This window comes from Haemaphysalis longicornis, unplaced genomic scaffold (genome assembly GCF_048455015.1).
Source record: "Haemaphysalis longicornis isolate Haplotype H1 unplaced genomic scaffold, Haemaphysalis longicornis Haplotype H1 scaffold_2, whole genome shotgun sequence".
Classification (NCBI taxonomy): Eukaryota; Metazoa; Arthropoda; class Arachnida; order Ixodida; family Ixodidae; genus Haemaphysalis; species Haemaphysalis longicornis.
In genome coordinates, this window is record NW_027526295.1 from 270839418 (window position 1) to 270858717 (window position 19300).

General features: G+C 48.9%; 1 protein-coding gene and 1 pseudogene across 5 annotated transcripts in view; one reads left to right on the top strand and one right to left on the bottom strand.

Moving 5' to 3' along the window:
- LOC144170706 (secretin receptor-like) overlaps nucleotides 1-19300 on the bottom strand; it is a 358512-nt gene that overhangs the window by 330371 nt on the left and 8841 nt on the right. The window lies entirely within an intron of this gene.
- On the top strand, nucleotides 213-19245 carry LOC144170958 (unextended protein pseudogene; annotated as a pseudogene).

Genomic DNA, 19300 nt, shown 5'->3' on the forward strand with positions numbered 1-19300 from the left:
CCTCTCTTCGACATCATGTTTGAAACGCGTTTTTTTTTCTTTGACTCGTATTTAAAAATTGACCTCGCATCCGCTCGCGTCACTGCAAATGTCGTCGAAAGACAATGGTTTTCTTTCTCCCCTGCCATGTAACTGCCTTTCCTGTCTCACCCGCCCCCCCCCCCCTACCCCTCACGCTCTTCCCCTCCTGCCTCAGTCCAGCCATTGGAGGTATGGAGGCCCTGGCAAGAGCCCTCTCCAGGACCCTGGAGGACGACGACACTTTCCTGTACACAGACGCCTCCCTACCCAAGCACTCCACAAGGGCAACGGTCGCGGTCACCGGGGTGGACAAGCTGGTTACCTGCGCATCGATCAACACTCCATCTTCAGAGGAAGCAGAATAAGTGGCGATAGCCCTCGCACTCCTGCAACCTAACGTCACCAAGATCATTACGGACTCACAAGCTGCGTACAAGAACTGCAGATCTGGCTGGGTGTCCCTTGCGGCTCTAAAACTAAAAAGCTACGCCTCCTAAACAAAATATCGAATTAGTTTGGGTCCCGGACAACTCCTCTGTTGAGGGCAACGAATATGCTCATCAACAGGCCCGAGCGCTCAACTCCCGGGCCACCATGGAGGAAGGAAGTGGATGGCAACCGATCACCAGCTACACAGTTATAGTCAAATATTACAGGGATAGTAGGAAGACATTCCCACGCCCCCACCACTCCTTGACTAGAACAGAACAAGCGATAAACAGGCAAATCCAGGCAGGCTCCTTTGCCCACCCCTGCCTCCAGAATAAAATGAACCCAGAAATATAAAAGCCCTCACTGCAATGCACTAGGCACCCTCCAGCACGTCATAGGAGAGTGCAATTTCTCCAAAGACCGCCTCCCATATATACCCATAAGTAATCCCCCTACTATCCTAACCGTTGACGAGCGATGGGAGATCTTGCTATCCAGTCCCGCCCTGGAAGCATATGGAACCCGTGAAGAGAGAGCCACCCCATCGGGCGCTTAACGCGCTCTATTTGACAATAAAAGTTGTTTCCTCCTCCTTGGAGGTATGCGACGTTCAATTTTGCCGGGATCTCACTACTGGTGCAGCGGCTTTTGGGACTGCTGGGACTTAGAGCTTGAGTCACGAGCGTGAGGCTCGGGCGCCAGTCTTGTTTTAATTTTATTATTAAAACATTGTTTTATACGCTTCTTTTTTTTTAATTTGCTCTCGCAAAAATCGAACATACATCTACTTTTATTTACAAGAACACTGCGAACACCAGTTACATGTTGACGTTCTTCCTCAAATAAGGCTAATGTTATATTTTTGTCCAACAATGTTGACAAATATGGAACATCTTGGTAGATTTATTACATTGAAATGTGTTTTTTTTATAAACGGCTCGCTCAAGAATTTCTCAAATTTTTCACGCGGCTGAATTGAGGGACAGAGGCAGACAAAAAGTTTTGAGTTTGAGTGGCTCTCTTTAAAAGAACGATCTAACGTGTATACCTAATTAAAAGAGTGGTAGTAATCTCGTCAATTTTCTTATATTTTGCCTAGAACATTCCGGAGGTTTTCTTTCCGCAGATTAATGCAGACATCTATGAGACGTGGGAGCAGTTTCAGTAGTTCGGCTGTCCTTGCGTATATAGCATTCTTTCAACTGTTTTTTTTTTTTTTGGCCGGACGGTCGAAACAAATGACAGGCAGGCAGGCAGACACACAGACACAGCAAAATTTTCTTGTTTTGATTGCCCAAGCAAGACTATCGTCTTTAATAACAGGGCGAACGCCGTCTTTCGGGCTTCGATCGCACGGGTGGTGATTTCAGTCCTTGCTTTAAGGGGAAAACCGTTCAAGTGAGTATAGGTAATCTCAGAGAAGTGAGCCCGGTTTTTCTACCGCCACTTTCACTTCGTTTGCTCTTTTTTTTTACTCCTATGACAAGCTTATCAGGTATGGTGAAAAAGTATTTTGCTTCAGCCGTAATTTTTTCTCGCTTCAAAATGTTCGTACTTCGCTAGCAATAGATCCCGCATTAAAGCCTGCTTTAAGGAGTATTTACTCTTTACTAGAAGCCTTTCAACAGACTTCCTAATAAGGCCTGACAAAGAAAACTTATGTTTTTTTTTATTTTTATTTTTCCTTCGAAGGTAAACACAGCTTCAATGGGCCGGCGCCACTTAGGGGACGAAACAGAAGTAGTGCGCATGTCTTATCGTGTGTTCTGACTTCCTGCCCTCAAACTTTTCTCATTCGAGCGATGGAAAGCCCTCAGTTCAACTATTTCAATTCCTCCGAGCTACTATGACCACTTCAAAGAGTGAGAGGATCCTTCAATGAGACAGAAGAGGTCAGCCCTACCCAATGCCCGACTGGTTACTCGGGAACTCAAACGATCGGAACTCATTGAGAATTCAATATCCGGAGGGAAGCTTGTAAACAGCGCCTGCGAAGGCGCCTTAAACAACGGCCTGGCCGGAATAGTTCGGTGCAACTGGAACCTGCTGCTGCTGTTGGCGGGATCGTGAATTTCAGACTGACTCAGATGTCGAAACAGGACATATGGAACTCCTGGGAGGTAAGGAAAAATAGTGCAGTATCACCTGTAATTCGGTATGCGAAATGTGCAATGCACGCACATTTTTGTTTTGTTTCGTCCCTGTATCGTCCTTGTATCGTTTTGTATCGTACCTGCTCGGGTTTAATAATTACGGCCCCCTGCTTCTTGAGTGTTGTCGCCGCCCCCTTTCTGTTAAAGCCCACGTCAGAAAGCATGAAACGCGTCTCGGCAAGGCATTCATCAGTGATAGGACTTCAGAGTTCGGAAAAGCGGTCACTTCGAAAGCCGGGCGTCCGCACGTTTCAGCTTCGATCTTTCAAAAAGCCTTGACATGAAGCTTCACCCTTGACAAACGAGGGCGCACACGGTTGCGCCACTTGTCCGTCGGATGAGCGATCGCGATTAATGGCGCCATGAAGACAAAATTCAAATTTGGTTCATTAAGTATGCTACTTTGTCACGATAACAATGGTAGCAATTTTATCGCAAACTTAACACAGATACCATTAATATTAAAAAAAAAACATACGAAGCAGTGGCGAATCCCCAGCCGCTTTCCGGCGATTTTTGTGACGTCGCAGAGTCTTGCTTGTGTGATTGTCGGCCTCTCCGAATCCACCGCCAAGAAACATAAGAGGGCGACTGTAGTGGGGCCTATAGTTCAGTTTGATCGAATTCCTTGAATTCTAGCGTGCGCTTAAAGGGACCCTAAAACACTTTTTTCACCTTTATTTGAAATCTTAAATGCTTGCAGAACGTAGTCACCCAACATACCCAGCACTTAGATTAGGGGTGCGCAAAGTACCTCAGCCGAAATTTACTGCTCCATGCCCATCAGATAACTTGTAAACACGCTGAAAAGGTTCTTCTCTCTTTCCCTGCTTGACGTTCTTCAACGGCTCGAATTGCGTCACTAAGGCCATGTAGCGGCTGTTGGTTGGTTTTACTTCAGTTGCAGCAATGAACGCTTTTCGATAACAGGTTAGAAAAAGGCCACAAAAGCGAAGCAGAAAGGGAAGGCGTATCTGGTGCGACGGGAAAATCACGCAGTGCCGCTCCGTGCTGGCGATAACTATAGCTTTCGCAGTGGTTTCAGACGCTAAGGAAAGAGTGAAAGCGCTTATCGAAAGTTTTGCGGGGACCCTTTAACACACTAAAAATCATTTTCTTAGTACTTCCCCTAATAACGACGCCCCTGCCAAGATTACATCACTATAGCGCGAAATTGACAAGTTCTGCCATATTTTTTTTTTTTTAGTGCGGGCTCGCGGCCTCCTGGACTTGAGAGGCTGACCACTTCCGCTCTTACTTCTTCTCAGTCAATATAAATAAATCGTTATCTCTCTCTCTCTCTCTCTCTTGCTATAAAGCGTGTTTCGTGACCGGGAGGAAGGTGAGTGAGTTACCACAGGTTAGTTATTTCAAATATTATGAGGTTGCTTTTTGTCTTCATGGCCTCTTTAAAAACACCGCTTTAGCTATAATAACTATTATGGCCCGAAAAAAAGAGACACCCTGTTCCCGTTCCCCCGTCATTCTCATCTATTATTGGCCAGGAAGCCGCCAACGTGAGATGTGTTCCTGCGTGCGAGCGACCATTTGTCGCGCGTGTCGTGTTGCCGGCCAGACCGTCGAAGCAGTTAGGCAGATGCGCTCGGAAGTCGAGCCGCACGCACCGGCTCGGCTTTCGGATTGCGCTGTGCCCCATTGGCCAGCGCCGCAAGCCCAGCTAATTCTGGCGTATTCGTCGGCGGCGTCCCAGGCCACGGATGTTGGCGCCTTCCGCGGCTCCCTTTGTCTCGGAATTCGCCGAGGTGTGCGCTGACGCTAGCTGATGCCCGATGGGGCTGACGCATACGAACTACCACTTCCATCGCCGCCACTTTGTTCACTTCGGGGCTCAATCAAGAAGGCGTGTCCCGAGATGAATCTTTGAAATGAACGCTTGCAGCTGCGGAAAGGCTTAGTCTGCAGGTTTCGTAAAAATGGCGTCGATGAGTCGGTGCTCTCGATAAATCGTTTTCCGGAAACTATATTCTTCTCAAGCGATGACAAGGGGATTATTTAACACAAGGACCACTCTTCCAAACTAAAAAAATTCACGCATCTCCACGAAGTGAATCATGACGAGTGGGCAAAGCACTGGGGATCGTTCTTACCGTAAATCACCCGTGAGAGCGCTTACTGCTGCTAAAACGATTTCCAATCCAATCGAATCCAATACAATTCAATTTAATCCAATCCAATACATTTCAATCCGATCCGATCCAATTCAAATCCAATCCAATCCAACGCTCCTCTTTCTCACTTTTCTTCTGTCTGTCTCTCACTCTGTAACTTTTTGTGAACCTTTTATTTTGTTCTTGTCAACCTTTTGAGACCCTTTTGTTCACCGATGTTTCGATGTACACGGTGCTGTGCGTCCCTCCCTCTCCCTCTCCCTCTCTCTCTCTCTCTCTCTCTCTCTCTCTCTCTCTCTCTCTCTCTCTCTCTCTCTCTCTCTCTCTCTCTCTCTCTCTCTCTCTCTCTCTCTCTCTCTCTCTCCCTCTCTCTCTCTCTCTCTCTCTCTCTCTCTCTCTCTCTCTCTCTCTCTCTCTCTCTCTAACCTTTTGTGATCCTTCTATTTTGTTCTTGTTTTCTTGATAACCACTTTTGTGAGCCTTTTGTTCACAGATGTTTCGATTTACGCGGTGTTGTGCGTCCCTGTCTCTCTCTCTTTCTCTCTTTCTCTCTCTCTCTCTCTCTCTCTCTCTCGCTCTAACCTTTTGTGAACCTTTTATTTGGTTCTTGTTAACCTTTTGTGAACCTTTTGTTCACAATTTTTTTCGATTTACACGGTGCTGTGCCGTGAGCACGGACGCCGGACGCTGGACAAACCTCAGCCTTAAGGTTCTTCGCCCCTAAAACTTACGTACCAACGCTTCATATTGACCTAAATCTCGCTACAACTTTGGTCACCTTAATTTTATTATCGATATTAAAAATCGCGCGCTCTGGCATTTCGGTACAAATCCATCCAAGGGCAGCCGTCACTGCCGGAAATCGATGTATACAGGGAAGGAGCGGAAACCAGGCAGGGAATGTCGCGACGAAATACCGGAATCACGGAAGCTTTTTGACGTGCGAAGGGGCCCTGTTGTAAGCCGAAAGTTTTAGACTGTTATTTACCTATTTTATTTCGGTTTACAACTACAGCAACACTGCGGGAATTCAACTCATTTCAGAACACAAATTGGTTGAAGAATTTTGTGTCATTACAGACATCTCAAGGTATGGCCGTCCTTCCAGCTTATTCAGCCATACTCAGTCGGCGAGAACAAAAAAAAAATAAATACAAATTAAATGCAGAAGCTCCCCCGTGACCTCAACCCGAGATATCCGGACGGGGCAGCAAGCGACATGTAGCCGAGTCGTAACAAATTCTCTTACAGTGCCCCGGGAGCACGAACTCTTGACTTCCCGCAATAAAGCCTTGTCTGCAGCACGCATGCATAAACAAAGAGACTGGTAGCGAGCGCATGCGAAGCAAGGAACGATCCGATACGCGTGCTCCCTCCTTTTTTACGCCCTTTCGAGTGCGGCCGAATCGTAAAAGGAAGGGCTCCGAATTCGCCGTGAGCCGCGGTTGCCGGTCGTATACCGATGCCCTCTGCAGTTTGGGGCGGTATGGAAGTTCTGATCCAGATACCGGTGCGCAGGCGAACACGGAGTGCATCTCACCAACTGATGTTTGCCCTTGGAGAGGCTTCGTACTCCTATTAAACTCGCTTGCAGTCATGCTGCCTCCGATCTGGCGCGATATGAATATGAGTTTTCCAGTTATTTACGACTCAAGTGCAACATTATATCGTGAATGCACTCGCACAAAATATTCACATATTCTGAGAAGTCTTCCACATAACTTTGCAGCCGAGCCACAAGGTTTACTGGCAGATTTTGTTCTTGCTAGCAAGTTAGAAAAAAAAAAAAAGACCATGCTGACAGCTACGGTCCACCGTCTAATGGAACACATAGCCTTCTGATCCTTAATGTAAGAGTGCTAGATGCTCTCCCGACGCCGCACTCACAGTGTAGGCTGAGTCCAGCGATGTCCTTGAAACTCACTTTTTATCGCGTCTCTTACGAGTGAGGTGTTCGAACTTATACTTCTTACTAACAGCATTCATGAACAGCCCTTAAGTCGCGAGTTTGCCAACAAGGAGCATTTCACTGCAAGTTGTTTGCCCTGGTTATTGATCTTCTTTGGCGAGCGCCGCAGAGCATGACGGATAAAAGAACCAAACAAAAGCCCGAAGAACTGGCACGAAGGTGAAAAATCGTCTCCTTGGCCTCAACGGGTTGGGTCATATACGCAGAGTCAGTCGATAGCGCCAATGGTGTCTTCTCCATTGCGCAACCCTGGGATGTTCGGAGAGACCAAGGCTTCCCTTCTCAGACTGGCTTATCCTTTTTTCTTGCGAGCTGCCGGCGCTTCCGGAGATGAGAACACCCGGCAGGCGGCGCGCCGATTGTCCGGCTGGTGTCCGGCTGGCGGGAACTTCCGGTGCTTAAGCGATGCGCCTCGGATATCCGTATGGGGCTCTCAACTTTTACGTGCTCTCGACGATGTTTCCCCCCGCCTTGCTCACTGTAGTGTTATCGCTGTCGTGGAGCCTACAGAGCCAGCCGAATCTCGGCCGGCCACCACCTTCCCCGCACTGTTTTAGCAAAAACAAGCGAGTATCGGGTCTGCTGGAGTAAGCCTATCGCATCACGTACGCGAACTAATCTCCGGTTTCGGTCGCGCGGCGAATCCGTGACCAATGGCTTTCGCTCGAAATAAGATGTCCCATTGTCTTACTCCAGGAAAAACGAGATCATAATAGGTTAATCACTTTACAAACGATACAACATTGGCTTTGCAATACAAGCTCAACAACATTGCTTAAAAAGAAGGATACAGTTCGGTGGGCAAGCCATCAGCAGCTAAGACACAGACATTGCTATGCCATGGAGCTCATCTCGCAGTGTTTTCAGCGATAGTTTTTCACTGTTTATTTTGTAGTTTTTTACGCTGATCTCCCAAAGACAACATTATTAACCTGGGCTAGATGGAATTTATGACGCGACTTCTGTTTTTTTTTTTTTTATCGGTTCGTTCCTGGCTTTCCAGTACCCTGAGGTAAATTCGTGCGGGAGGCTAGGAGCAACGCATATTAAGAAAAGAAAAATTACTCAAGCTTCATGAACTACCTTGCTCGAAGTTCACCCATACTTTTGGAATCAACATAGACCAAACTTTTTGAATTTGTTTGAACGCCCATGGTATTGAAAAAGCGGGCGGTAAAATTTTCGAGGTGAGGTCAGCGTTAGCGTTTACAATTCTACGGCCCTGACTCGAACACAGTTCTATTCTTTACGTCCATCTACCAAAGTAGACTCGCACTGCTGTTATCATAGTCAACATCATCTTGAGTGGAGATGCCTCAACAAAAGCTCGTTTTAACGCATACCTGCATTCACTCTTGACTCTTTGTGCACTTACCTAATAGAATAGCTCTTCCTCAAACCAAATCTCCTGTCAAGTTTCTTAAAGGAGACACTATCTCGGCGCTGCGGACTTAGTGACTAGTTAGGTACTTGTTAACTCTTTGCTCTGTCGCTGGCGGACGTACGCTCAACAAATTACTTGCCGTCTAGCTCGCCTCGCTTAATGTGGGGTCAGTGTGTTAATTGCTTCGAAAGCGAAAACTTTCTTAGTTGGACCGATGACATTCTTTAAAAAAAAACGAATAGACCGACACCATAGACCGGTTGGTCGACCGAAAAGCTCTGATAAGGCCTCTGAACTTACGACGCGTGCGTGAATCCGGGCTTCCATGAATCAAAACGGTTACTTAAAAATCGCAAAAAAGGAACGGTGCTAGATAAGACAATACACTCACCTATCATGAAGAAGGAGTAATATAGTATACCTTTATCTCGTATACTACGCATCGCTATAGCCCATTTATACAGTTCGTACATCCGCTTAGTTAGTGCGTGAAAAATCGTCGCATTGGTTCGTTCTTAGTTTGTGATTTGGGTCTTTTAAAGTTGGCCGATCGATTGGACGCTCTTTCAACGAAGATTGGGCGCATTTCTAGCTTTCGGGCCTCTCTCAAATTTCTTTAGGAAGGGATGGTAAATTTATTTTTCTCATTTTATGGGCTTGGTGACTGTGGCGTAGGAATGCGCGCTTCCTCTTGCTCCTTCGATTCGTCCTCGCCAGAATATTACTGTAAACGACCGATTTAAAATGTGACATAATTTGTCACATTCCTCAGAGAGAGAGAGAGAGAGAGAGAGAATTTTATTATGCAATAATGAGAGAGTGGTTCCTCAGTCCAGGAGTAAATGTACTGTCCAGGCTGCCGTAGCCCTGGTCACAAGCAGGAGCTGGTCCTCAGGATAACAGATGGACAGCAGTATCTCCCACTTCTCAAGGGAAGGGGACGCGTTCACGCGCGGAAGGTGTGAGTTTTTGTGCAGTCGAATAATGTGTGTGTCAGAGTTCCCGGTTACTACCAGAATTTATTCTCATCAGAGTACCGTGTAGGAAAGAGTAAATGCATACGGATAGGGGGGGGGGGGGTGCCTCCTTGAATTTGTCTTAGTGTGATTTCTGGGCTTTTCGTCAAAGATGTGTGAGGACTGGAGAAGGCCTGTATCGTAATTCGGTAGTATTGAGTGATTTACGGACAGGTGAGGAGAGGTGCGGAAACAGGCCCGGTCTCAGCGGCTCGGTGAGTGAGGTCTCGAGCCTGTCGATGAGCAAAATCGTTGCCCGTCAATGCAGAGCGGGTGGGAGTCCACCCGATGCCCACCCGATGGGCAGGCGCATGTTCTTTCAGAATGTGGCGGGGGCCGCCCGTAACGACAAGAGCCTGCGGCAAGCGGCTTGTTAATCGGTCAATATAATATTGGAGGTGGTTTGGGTAAGAGCGAGCGCAATAGCCACTTCTTCAGCGGCGGGGAACGTGCCGTACATGTTAATGAGGAAAATAAATGACGTTACTCTACTCATCACTTGCTTTCTACTCAGTGAAAACTACTCTGCTATTGCCGGAATGGTTTCTTCCCGGCCATTTTGTTTTAAAACGTTCAACGGACGCGCTTTCCCAGAGAACTTCCCAAAAGAAAAGTTAGGGTGAGTGCGATAAAGATTGCGGCGTGTCTTCCTTATCTGGCTCCCGGTCCCTGCATTCAATTTACGGAACACAGTGATCGTTCCGATTATTATTCGCGAAGGAAGTGTAGACAATTTTTCGGCCATATATTCATTGCAGTTTCCGAAACTGCACTGCACTATAGGTCTGCTCCGACATTAGTTTGTGCAACTGCTTTTCTCATAAAGTCGTCTGGACGAGCACCCTGGGGGCTAATTCCGTCGATCTGAAAAGTTGCTCTTCCTTTTTGCGAAACAACGAAAGGCAGGTTGCTCAAGGGAAAGTATTTACGTACGACATTAAATAAAGATTCTGCGATAGCGGCAGCAGTTAAACTGTACACTTAGCTGCCGTTTCCAAAGTCACAGCAACCAGAGAAGCCTCCTTTCTACAACTGCTTAAACCAGTCTTAGGTGGAAGGTGCAATAGACTTTGTTCTCCTCTCTTTTCCAGCTTTCTGGGGAGTTAGGTATTTTGTTAGCTTGCTTTCCTCCAGCGCCACTCTCGTGGGCTTCCCTGATTGGTTGCGTGTCGAGGCTTCAGTTTGTTGGGTGTCCCGAGATAAAGCACACCGATTTTTTAACTTCCTTATCCCGAAGATCCTACCGTGCTCCTTCGCGATACCACTGCTACAATTGCAGCTTCCGAGAATGGTTTTTATTAAGAGAGGGCCAAGAAACAAGCAAAGACGACATATATCCGACAGGAACGAACAGACGAGCCTTATCTTGGGCGACAACAAAGGACAGAAGAGGAACTACTTCCGCCGTCCTCTCAAGCTCCTCTCAAGATGTTGTCAGAGGCAGCTGGAAAGGTTATTTTTCTACACCGAGCGCGCTCAGCCCGACGGAAGCTGTCGACTGTCGGACCGCGCACGTTTCTTATTTTCACACCGCGCATCACACACTCAAAGAGAAATGCGTATTTATTTTAGTTTCTTCTGTAGCCGCCACTCAATTATCGGTTCGTTTGTTTTCTAGCGTGACTGGCCGAGGTTGAAGAGTTTCGTGTGGCTCCTCGAGAGCCGTGCTGCACATGCGCGAGGAGCAGTGCCGTCTCACGGCGCACAGCTGGCGCGCCGGAGCCGTCGCCGCCGCGACTGGATTGGATTGGATTGGATTGGATTGGATTGGAAATCGTTTTAGCAGCAGTAAGCATGATAATCAGCTAATCCTGGACAACCAGGAAAGCAAAGAATAGCCAGCTGAACCTTAGCTCCCGCTACGTATATCCTGGCGTAGCCGAGCGAAGCCCCTGCTTTTTCTTTTTTTTTTTGGATGAGCCCAAGGTCCACCGGGCAAGCACTGTAAACTCATCCATAAGACACCTCAACAGAGCTGCATAGCTGCAGCGGATTTGAATGACCAATCTGAATGACACCATGATAACAAATTATCCGAAGGGAAAACCTCAGCTTATGATCTCACTCAAACCTGTCATTGGGGTTGCGGGATTTACTCCATAAGAGTAGGATGTTTGACATTTTTATGCGCACATCGTGAATCAAATCGCGAGCAGGGTGCTTTTATTCCGCCCTGCTGCGAGTGTCGCAGAATGCGAGTTGACTTTGCGGCAGGTATGAGCGTGCCGAACTGCCTCAAATTTATGAGCGCGCCGGGGGAAAAAAAGCACACGGCAGCATATATGGTGTCTCGGAATTCCGCAATAGTTGTAACATAATCAATTCCGCGTAACTACAAATGATCTTCCGATCATGTACTTGGTATGACGCCTTTATTTTAACACGACGGCATCAGTTGTGACGGCACTCGTCAAGATTTTTATTATCCACAGGCTACATTTGCGAATAAAATCACATCCTTTCTGAAAAAATAGACTGTAATGACGCACTAGATTCCTCTTAGCCCAATTCGCCGATTTCCTTTTTCTACAAAAAGCCATACTTTTAAGTTGCAACATTCAGCGAGTAAAATTTATCCCTGCGCCATCTCAATCGCAACATGAGACGGCTTGGACAAGCAAAAAAAAAAAAATTAAATAAACATTGATGCGTCTCTCCTCTCTTGCATTTATGCGCAGTCTGAAATCTGAAGGTAAGGAGTAATGAAGGTTGGAAAGCTCGTCAAATTTGTGATTGATAAAGAACGTACTTCCCCAACGAGTCATTTGGTTCGCAAAATGTCAGCCATCAAAGCAGCGATTTCATTTTAAGTGCAATGCACTTCTTAAGCGACCCTGAACCTGCGTCCACCGGCGATGTCAGCGCACGTGGAGATGGGCGCGCGCAGCCTGGCCGCTGACATGGCACATACCCACGTGGGGGATTGGCCAGGAATCTCCTCGTCTTCCTTGGCAACGGGGGGAGATGGGCGCGCGCTGCCTGGCCGCTGACATGGCACATACCCACGTGGGAGATTGGCCAAGAATCGGGCGTGAGAAGGGCTAATGCACTGCTTAAAGGAGTACTGACACGAAATTTCAAAGCTGAGATCCGCTCTAGCAATCAAGTACAACGACAACACAAATAGGTGTCTGTGAATAAATGCATCTTTCTTTCTTTGTAGTTGTGTGTGTGTGTGTGTGTGTGTGATCTCTCTTTCGCGAACATTACCGAACCGCGCAAATTCAACTCGTGCATTCGCACTTTCACATTCTTCCCCGCGGGGAAATGCGGGGAATTTTTTACACATGAGAGCAGATGCCCTCACTTTGAAGATGTGTGTCGCGGGTGTATGAAGGCCGGTGATAAAAGGCAAGGGAAAGCGCGCTAAATACTAAACAAGGTCATTCTATCGGAGTTCGAGGCTTCTCAGTAAAACCGATAGCGGGAAATAATGCCGCGCGAGCGAGACGACGTACTGCTAGGCAACACCCACGATAGTTGGTGGGTGGCGCCGCAGGTGGAAGCCCTGGAAGCGCGTAGTTTGCTAAAAAAACAAAAAAACAAAATATAAAACAAAAAAAACAAAAAAAAAACTGCATAAAACAAAATCTCCCTCCAGCTCGAGCGCTGCTGCTTCGTTCACATTAATAGAACGAATATCAGTTTATGGGTGAGCATAAACTTCAGATTATAAATTACCGAAAACCCAGTAATTAACTTATTAATAGCCAGCCTTGTTTTCCATGTTTTTCACCCTAACTAAGAAGTTACCTAGATTACTACTCTTCAAAACATTCTAAATATAGTTGGTGGGTAAAGTTGAACGGCGCCGAAGTTGGCCCTCAAATATATTAGTGTTCCATGTCGTTATAGCACGCTTGACCTCAGTTTCGAAGTGTGACGTTGTTGTGAAATACGAATAAACATTTCGTGTTTTATACCTACTTGCGGAAGCACGAACTAACGAAAGCACGCACACACGCTCACGTATGCACGCGCACGCCCGCAAATATGTTGTAGCCATGCACTGCAGCACACTAACAATAGATCGCCGGATAATGCCTGCGCGCTTATTACAGGCCATTTAGGCCGGCGCGGATTTCCCTTCTCTGGTCCAAACGCAAGCGTGCTTGCTTGCAGCAACGACAAGTCCAAATGCCGCAGCAAGCCTTACGCTGTGCTGCTTCTTTGAGGCTCCGCCTGACGATAAACGTCCCGCGCAGTCTGAAGGGAGAGCAATCCGAAACCCAAGGATCTCCCGCAGCGTGTCTAGTCAAACATCCTCTGCCTGATACGCTCTTCCGGTGACGCACTTCCCGTGCGTGTGTCATCCCCGGGGCCGTTATTTTTCTGGCATCGCGACCATCCCCGCCGACACACCGCGCTCCCAAAGCGCGTATAGACATTCACGGTGCGGTTCACCAAGTCAATATCATGACAACACCAAAAATTATAACGATCCGATTGCCCAGCGTTTACATTGCAAGTCCCGATCTCCACTGGTAAACGCCAAAGGCGCTTTGGTAGCCCAGGTTAGGCCGGTTTTAGACCACGACCAAGAACTGCTATCAGTTCGCTCCCCACGTCAGGCGGCCTGCCCAGCGGTGCAATCTTCCTCGGCACCGGATGAAACTTTGACAAACACGCACGGCGTCTAAATGTATCGTATATAGGCGAAATGGTTTAGTGCACATTCGAAGAACTGGCCCAGTTATTAACTCTGCTGAGAACGACCAGCGTTTGGTTATTCTCTCTTACCCTCCCTCCCCATTACTTTCGTCCATCGTGACCAGTGGTCATCCTTTTCTAATAAAGGTTCTCTCTCTCTCTCTTTTGAAAAGTCGTTGCAGGGAGCAATTGCTCGCAGAGTGCGAAGAGATCAACGTGATGCGTGGTTAGCATGAGATAAGAACCGACGTTGAGTATAGATAGCATGGCAGCCAAGTCCCATGCTGTGGGTACGCCATCTATGAATTGGGATAGAAAGTAGTGCGGGTTTACGGCCTATTCTGTCGACTGTGCGTATAGTAAGAGCGGTCGAGGGGTTCAGGTTATTGTATTTAGTTTTGCACCACGAAAGAATTACGCGCATGTCGCCTACTATAGCTGGGCGAAATCAGCGTGCGATAGCACAGCACGATAGACCACTCTCTGTTTACGATGTACTAAATGATATCGCCTGTCATTAAATTATTAAAGTAAATATTTCTCATTAAATCCTTAAATCTTTCTCTCTCTCTCTCTCTCTCTCTCTCTCTCTCTCTCTCTCTCTCTCTCTCTCTCTGTCTCTCTCTCTCTGCATGGCGCTCTTTGACGCAGGCTAAGCGCGGAAATCGCAATGCACGCACGTTTTTTATTTCTCGCACGTACTGTATTCCTCGCCAAAAGCCTAGCAGCAACACTCTCCAAACCAGATTACGAACCTGCAATACGGCTTCGATAATCAAGAGATAATTACGGTGACTACAGGAGGAATCTAGTAACTGCAAGAGTGTTGCTAATAATAAGTCAAGGACGTGGGGCCAATTACCCTTTGTGCACGCAATGATATCAAGTAACTTGAAGTGCCTGACAAAGTTCCCTTCGGGTGTTCTGTAAGCAAAAAAAAAAAAAAAAAAACGTTTAGAAGACACAACGGAAAGCAGAAGAGCAGCCTGGAATTCTCTTGTCCAAGAGAGAGAGATAGAGAGAGAGATAGAGAAAAGGTGAGAGGGAGCGCCTCGCCTTCCTAGAACAGACCGATGGTAGGCATGGCAGCCTCGTGTTAGCGATGGAAAACAGCGGCCGGTCAAAACTGGACTCCGAACGGCGCCTGCGTGCACCAATTACTCTTCTCCAAGCTCAGATCGTTCGAGCAATTCTTCCTAGACTCACACATTTTTTGCGTTGATTTCTGCTTCCTGGTGCGCACAAGCTTTTGCGCAGCATCAGAAACGAGCGACGTTACTTCCTTCCCTCTACCTTCTCCCTAAAGGCCCTCAATTTGTCGGGCAGCTTCTCTAAGCGCGTCGTTAAGTTTCGTAACAAAGCTCGGCGCCGTCACCTCGTCATTCCTGTTAGTTTTTCTCTCCCCTTTGCTCGAAAAGCCACGTTTGCTTATTGACCCAGGCTTCTTCGAGCGCGGACGCTTATTAATGGCCAAGGCTTGGCTCAAACCCCACAAGAGTATCAGTTCTCCGCCTTCACCCTGGAAATAACGAGCCAATGTTTTCTGCCAGATATGCTTCTCTCCGAACGCAAACCCGCCTTTTTACGCCGCCACTTGGGCGTTAGCCTTTAATTACGTGCCCATGCCGCCACCGTTCCCTTCCGCGAGCCTCCCTAAAAGCTTCTTGCTAAATGCCATCGCTCCAGTGTGCTTAGTGCGACGCAAGACGATTATTGAGTCTGGCACTGCCTGTGGACTGGTGGGAAACATTTGAAGGAAACATTATAGAAAACGCAGCAGCCCTGCAAACTCTCCGATCCCGCAAACTTTGTAATCTGAAAAATTTGTACTCTGGAATATGCGACGTACCCGTTATTCAGGCTTAGGAGAAATAAGTAATGTCATACGTTTGGTAATCTTCATACCCCAGGGACTTAAACTAGTAGCACAACGATGATGCTGACGACGATGACGACGACGATTACGGTGATGAGTATCGCAATTATGATAGACGAAGGCCTCATCCTTTACACTTTCTTCAACATCTGCAGGCACATAAATTAGAGATGTAAAATCTCCTTAAATGTTTACTGGGCCCCCTCCCCCCTAAAAAAACGTTTTTTTAATTCTCAAATCCCATCTTTGGGAAGCGCTACCTGTTTTACGCGTCGTTATTTCAGGCAGAATATTTATCGCTTTTCTACGTAAGGCTTGTCCTTTCTTTCTTTAACTTCCGGGTCAATCGGCAGGTTGTCATGCATTTTGGTGGATTCTTATTTAGGATACGTGGAAATGCTTCTCGTAGGTACTTTCGGCTTCGCTGTTTTCGCCGTCGTCGTTTCGGCGTGGGGCTATGGAGACGTCAACTTTGGCCTCGGCGAACAGAATCAATTCGGTTTAGTACTAACGCAATGTCGACATGAATATGAAGGCTTAGTGGATGGGTCTGGGGCTGCGTGGATGTGTCGGCGCTTAAAAGAGGGTTTGTGGTTAACACTTTCTGCTTGTAGGCATTCATGAGGTTGTTCGTGGCGCACCGTGCTTCTTTTCGCCTCATGAAGACTACGCAAAGCGGAAAGCCTTTTCATGTGCACACACGGCGTTGTCGTTGCTCCATTGAAAAATTGGAAAAAGTTCATTTGTGGCAGTGAAATCGTCTGAACCGGAAAATAGAAGCGGCTGCCTCGTCAGGGTATGTCTTAATTCCTTGTTTGATTGAAGCACTTAGTTGCGTCACCGGTGTCTCCTGGTGAGCTTCCTACAAAGGCGTCACCAAATCACTCTTCCTGTGGAGAGAATCATTGCTCTGCACTGCCGAGTAATTGTTGTTGGAGATTTACTCCTGTTTTTTTTCGGTAAACCTGCATGAAATTTATGATTTGACAGACATATATGGTAGTTGAGATAGGGCAATACCTCCTTTATAATGTATCGCCGTCTTATCCCCGCTTGAAGATATGCCCCACTTGTGTCGTCGTCTTGGTGCAGTCATGGTCATGGCGCTGTGCACAACGGTTCGTTTGGTTATGTAACACACGACACGCCCCTGGCGCAGGCGGTGGCCGCTGTCATCGGCACCCCAGCAAATGCGCCCGCCGGCGCCGCAGATGGGATGAGCAGCGGGGTCCTATGGTGGCGCTCAGCGCTTTACTGATGGTGCTGGGTCTGGCAGTCGCGGCCTCGGTGGCCGCCACAGTGGATGGCGTACTCGTGTTGGGCCCCGACGGGCGCTGGAGCAGCAACAAGCCCGTGGCCGCCGGCGAGCGAGCATCGCTGCTGCTTCTCGGCTCCGACCTGTCCAGCGAGCCGGTTAGCTTCACTCCACACCTCGCTGAGCGCGGCAGCAACTGTGACCAGGTACCCGCGCTGCCTTCCTCGCTCATGTATACCAATGGCTCCACCACCGTGGTGCTTCCTTGGCGGGGCCGCTGGTTCGTGTGCCTGCGGCGTGGCGGCGCATGGGTGCACCAGGGGCCGGCCATCAGCCTGACGGCCGAAGGAGACCCAGACCCGAACGTGGCCGTGCTGTCGGGCGTGCGCAGCAATGCCGAGACCACGACGACCAACAAGGACGGCTTACTGGTGCTGCCCATCAACAGGGAGGTGCCGCTGACGCTAATGGGCACAAACTTATCGGAGCGCATGCGCGTAACACTCACCAAAGAGAGCTTGCCCAGGGGCGTGCCGTGCCACGATCGGGGCCTCATCAACACCACGGCGCTGAAACCACTGCATGGTGGCTTGGCCGCGCTGATCATTGTCAAGCTCACGAGTGCGGGCGTGTACCACATCTGCGTGTCGCTGCCGTCGGGCCGCTCCGTGCACCAGGGCACTGACCCGCTCGTCACACTCCAAGTGAGTTCGCCGCTGGTGCCCTTCTGGGTGAACGTGCTGCTTTCCGTCGTGCTTCTCATGTTGTCGGCCCTGTTTAGTGGCCTCACGCTCGGGCTAATGGCTCTGGACAAGACCGAGCTCAAAGTTATCGAGTCGTGTGGTACGCCAAAGGAGCGCGAATACGCGCGGAAGATCCTACCGCTGCGGCGCAACGGCAACTACCTGCTCTGCACGCTCGTTCTGGGCAACGTGTGCGTGAACAGCAGCTTTACCATACTGCTGGACGGGATGCTGAGCTCAGGCTATGGCGCCGTGCTGTTGTCCACGCTGGGCATTGTCATGCTGGGTGAGATAATCCCGCAGGCCATTTGCTCGCGGTATGGGCTCGCCATCGGGGCGCGCACCATCGTGATCACCAAGATGTTCATGATACTCACTTTTCCCCTGTCCTGGCCCGCGTCCAAGTTCCTCGACGTCGTGCTGGGTGAAGAGATCGGCAGCGTGTTCGACCGCGATAAACTGAGCGAGTATTTGCGCATTACAAAAGACTACGCGCACCTGGAGAACGATGAGCTGAACATCATCTTCGGTGCGCTCGAGCTGACCAAGAAGACGGCCGCGCATATCATGACGCGCATCGAGGACGTCTACATGCTTCCTTCCAACGCGATACTCGACTTCGAGACCATGAGTGATATCGTGGCGCGTGGCTACACACGCATCCCCATCTACGAGGGCAACAAGCAGAACATCGTGTCATTGCTCAACACCAAGGACCTGACCTTTGTGGACCCGGATGACGCGATCCCACTAGCAACTGTGTGCACCTTCTACAAGCATCCCCTTAGCTTTGTCTTTGAAAATGAGACACTGGACTCGCTTCTACGGGAGTTTAAGAAAGGCCACTCGCACATGGCCTTTGTGCGCCAGGTGGTGCCGAACGAGAACAACGAGCCGACGTACAGCGTCACGGGCCTCGTGACGCTGGAGGATGTCATTGAGGAAATCATCCAGGCGGAGATCATCGACGAGACTGATGTGCTTATGGACAACCGACGAAAGCAGCGGCGCAAGGACGCCCAGGTGCTGCAGGACTTCAGCGACTTTCTCAAGATCGGCAGCGGCCAGCAAGGCAAGAACGTGGTCTCGGCGCAACTGGCCTTCGCCACTTTTCAGTTCCTGAGTACGGCCGTGCGAGCCTTCACTGCCGAGTTCGTGACGCCCGCGGTGCTGCGGCGCCTGATGGCACAAAACATCTTCTTCACGCTCAAGCCCTCAAACGAAACGAACATCTTCGACGCAGGCAGGCCGTGCGACTTCTTCGCCATCATCCTCGAAGGCCGCGTGCGCGTCATCGCGGGCAAGGAGAGTCTGGTGTTCGAGGCAGGATCGTTCTCGTACTTCGGCCTGCCCGCGCTCACTTCCGATAAAGGAAGCTTCGTGCCCGACTACACTGTCACGCCGTTAACGTACGTGGTGTTCATGAAGGTCGCCCGCACCGTGTACTTGGCTGCGGTTAGGGCATCGCGCGTGGGGAAGACGGACGACCCAGTGGCCGAGGTTACACTGCAGGAGCCTGTGGTACAGGTCGAGGACCACAAAAATTTGTCGGCATCGTGTACCGGTGCCACAAATACGAAGGCAGCATATCTGGGGTCTGAGCCGACCATCGCATGAATTTCGCCCCTTTATTCAACACCCATTTCATGGCTGGGGCGGTTGCTGCTACTAC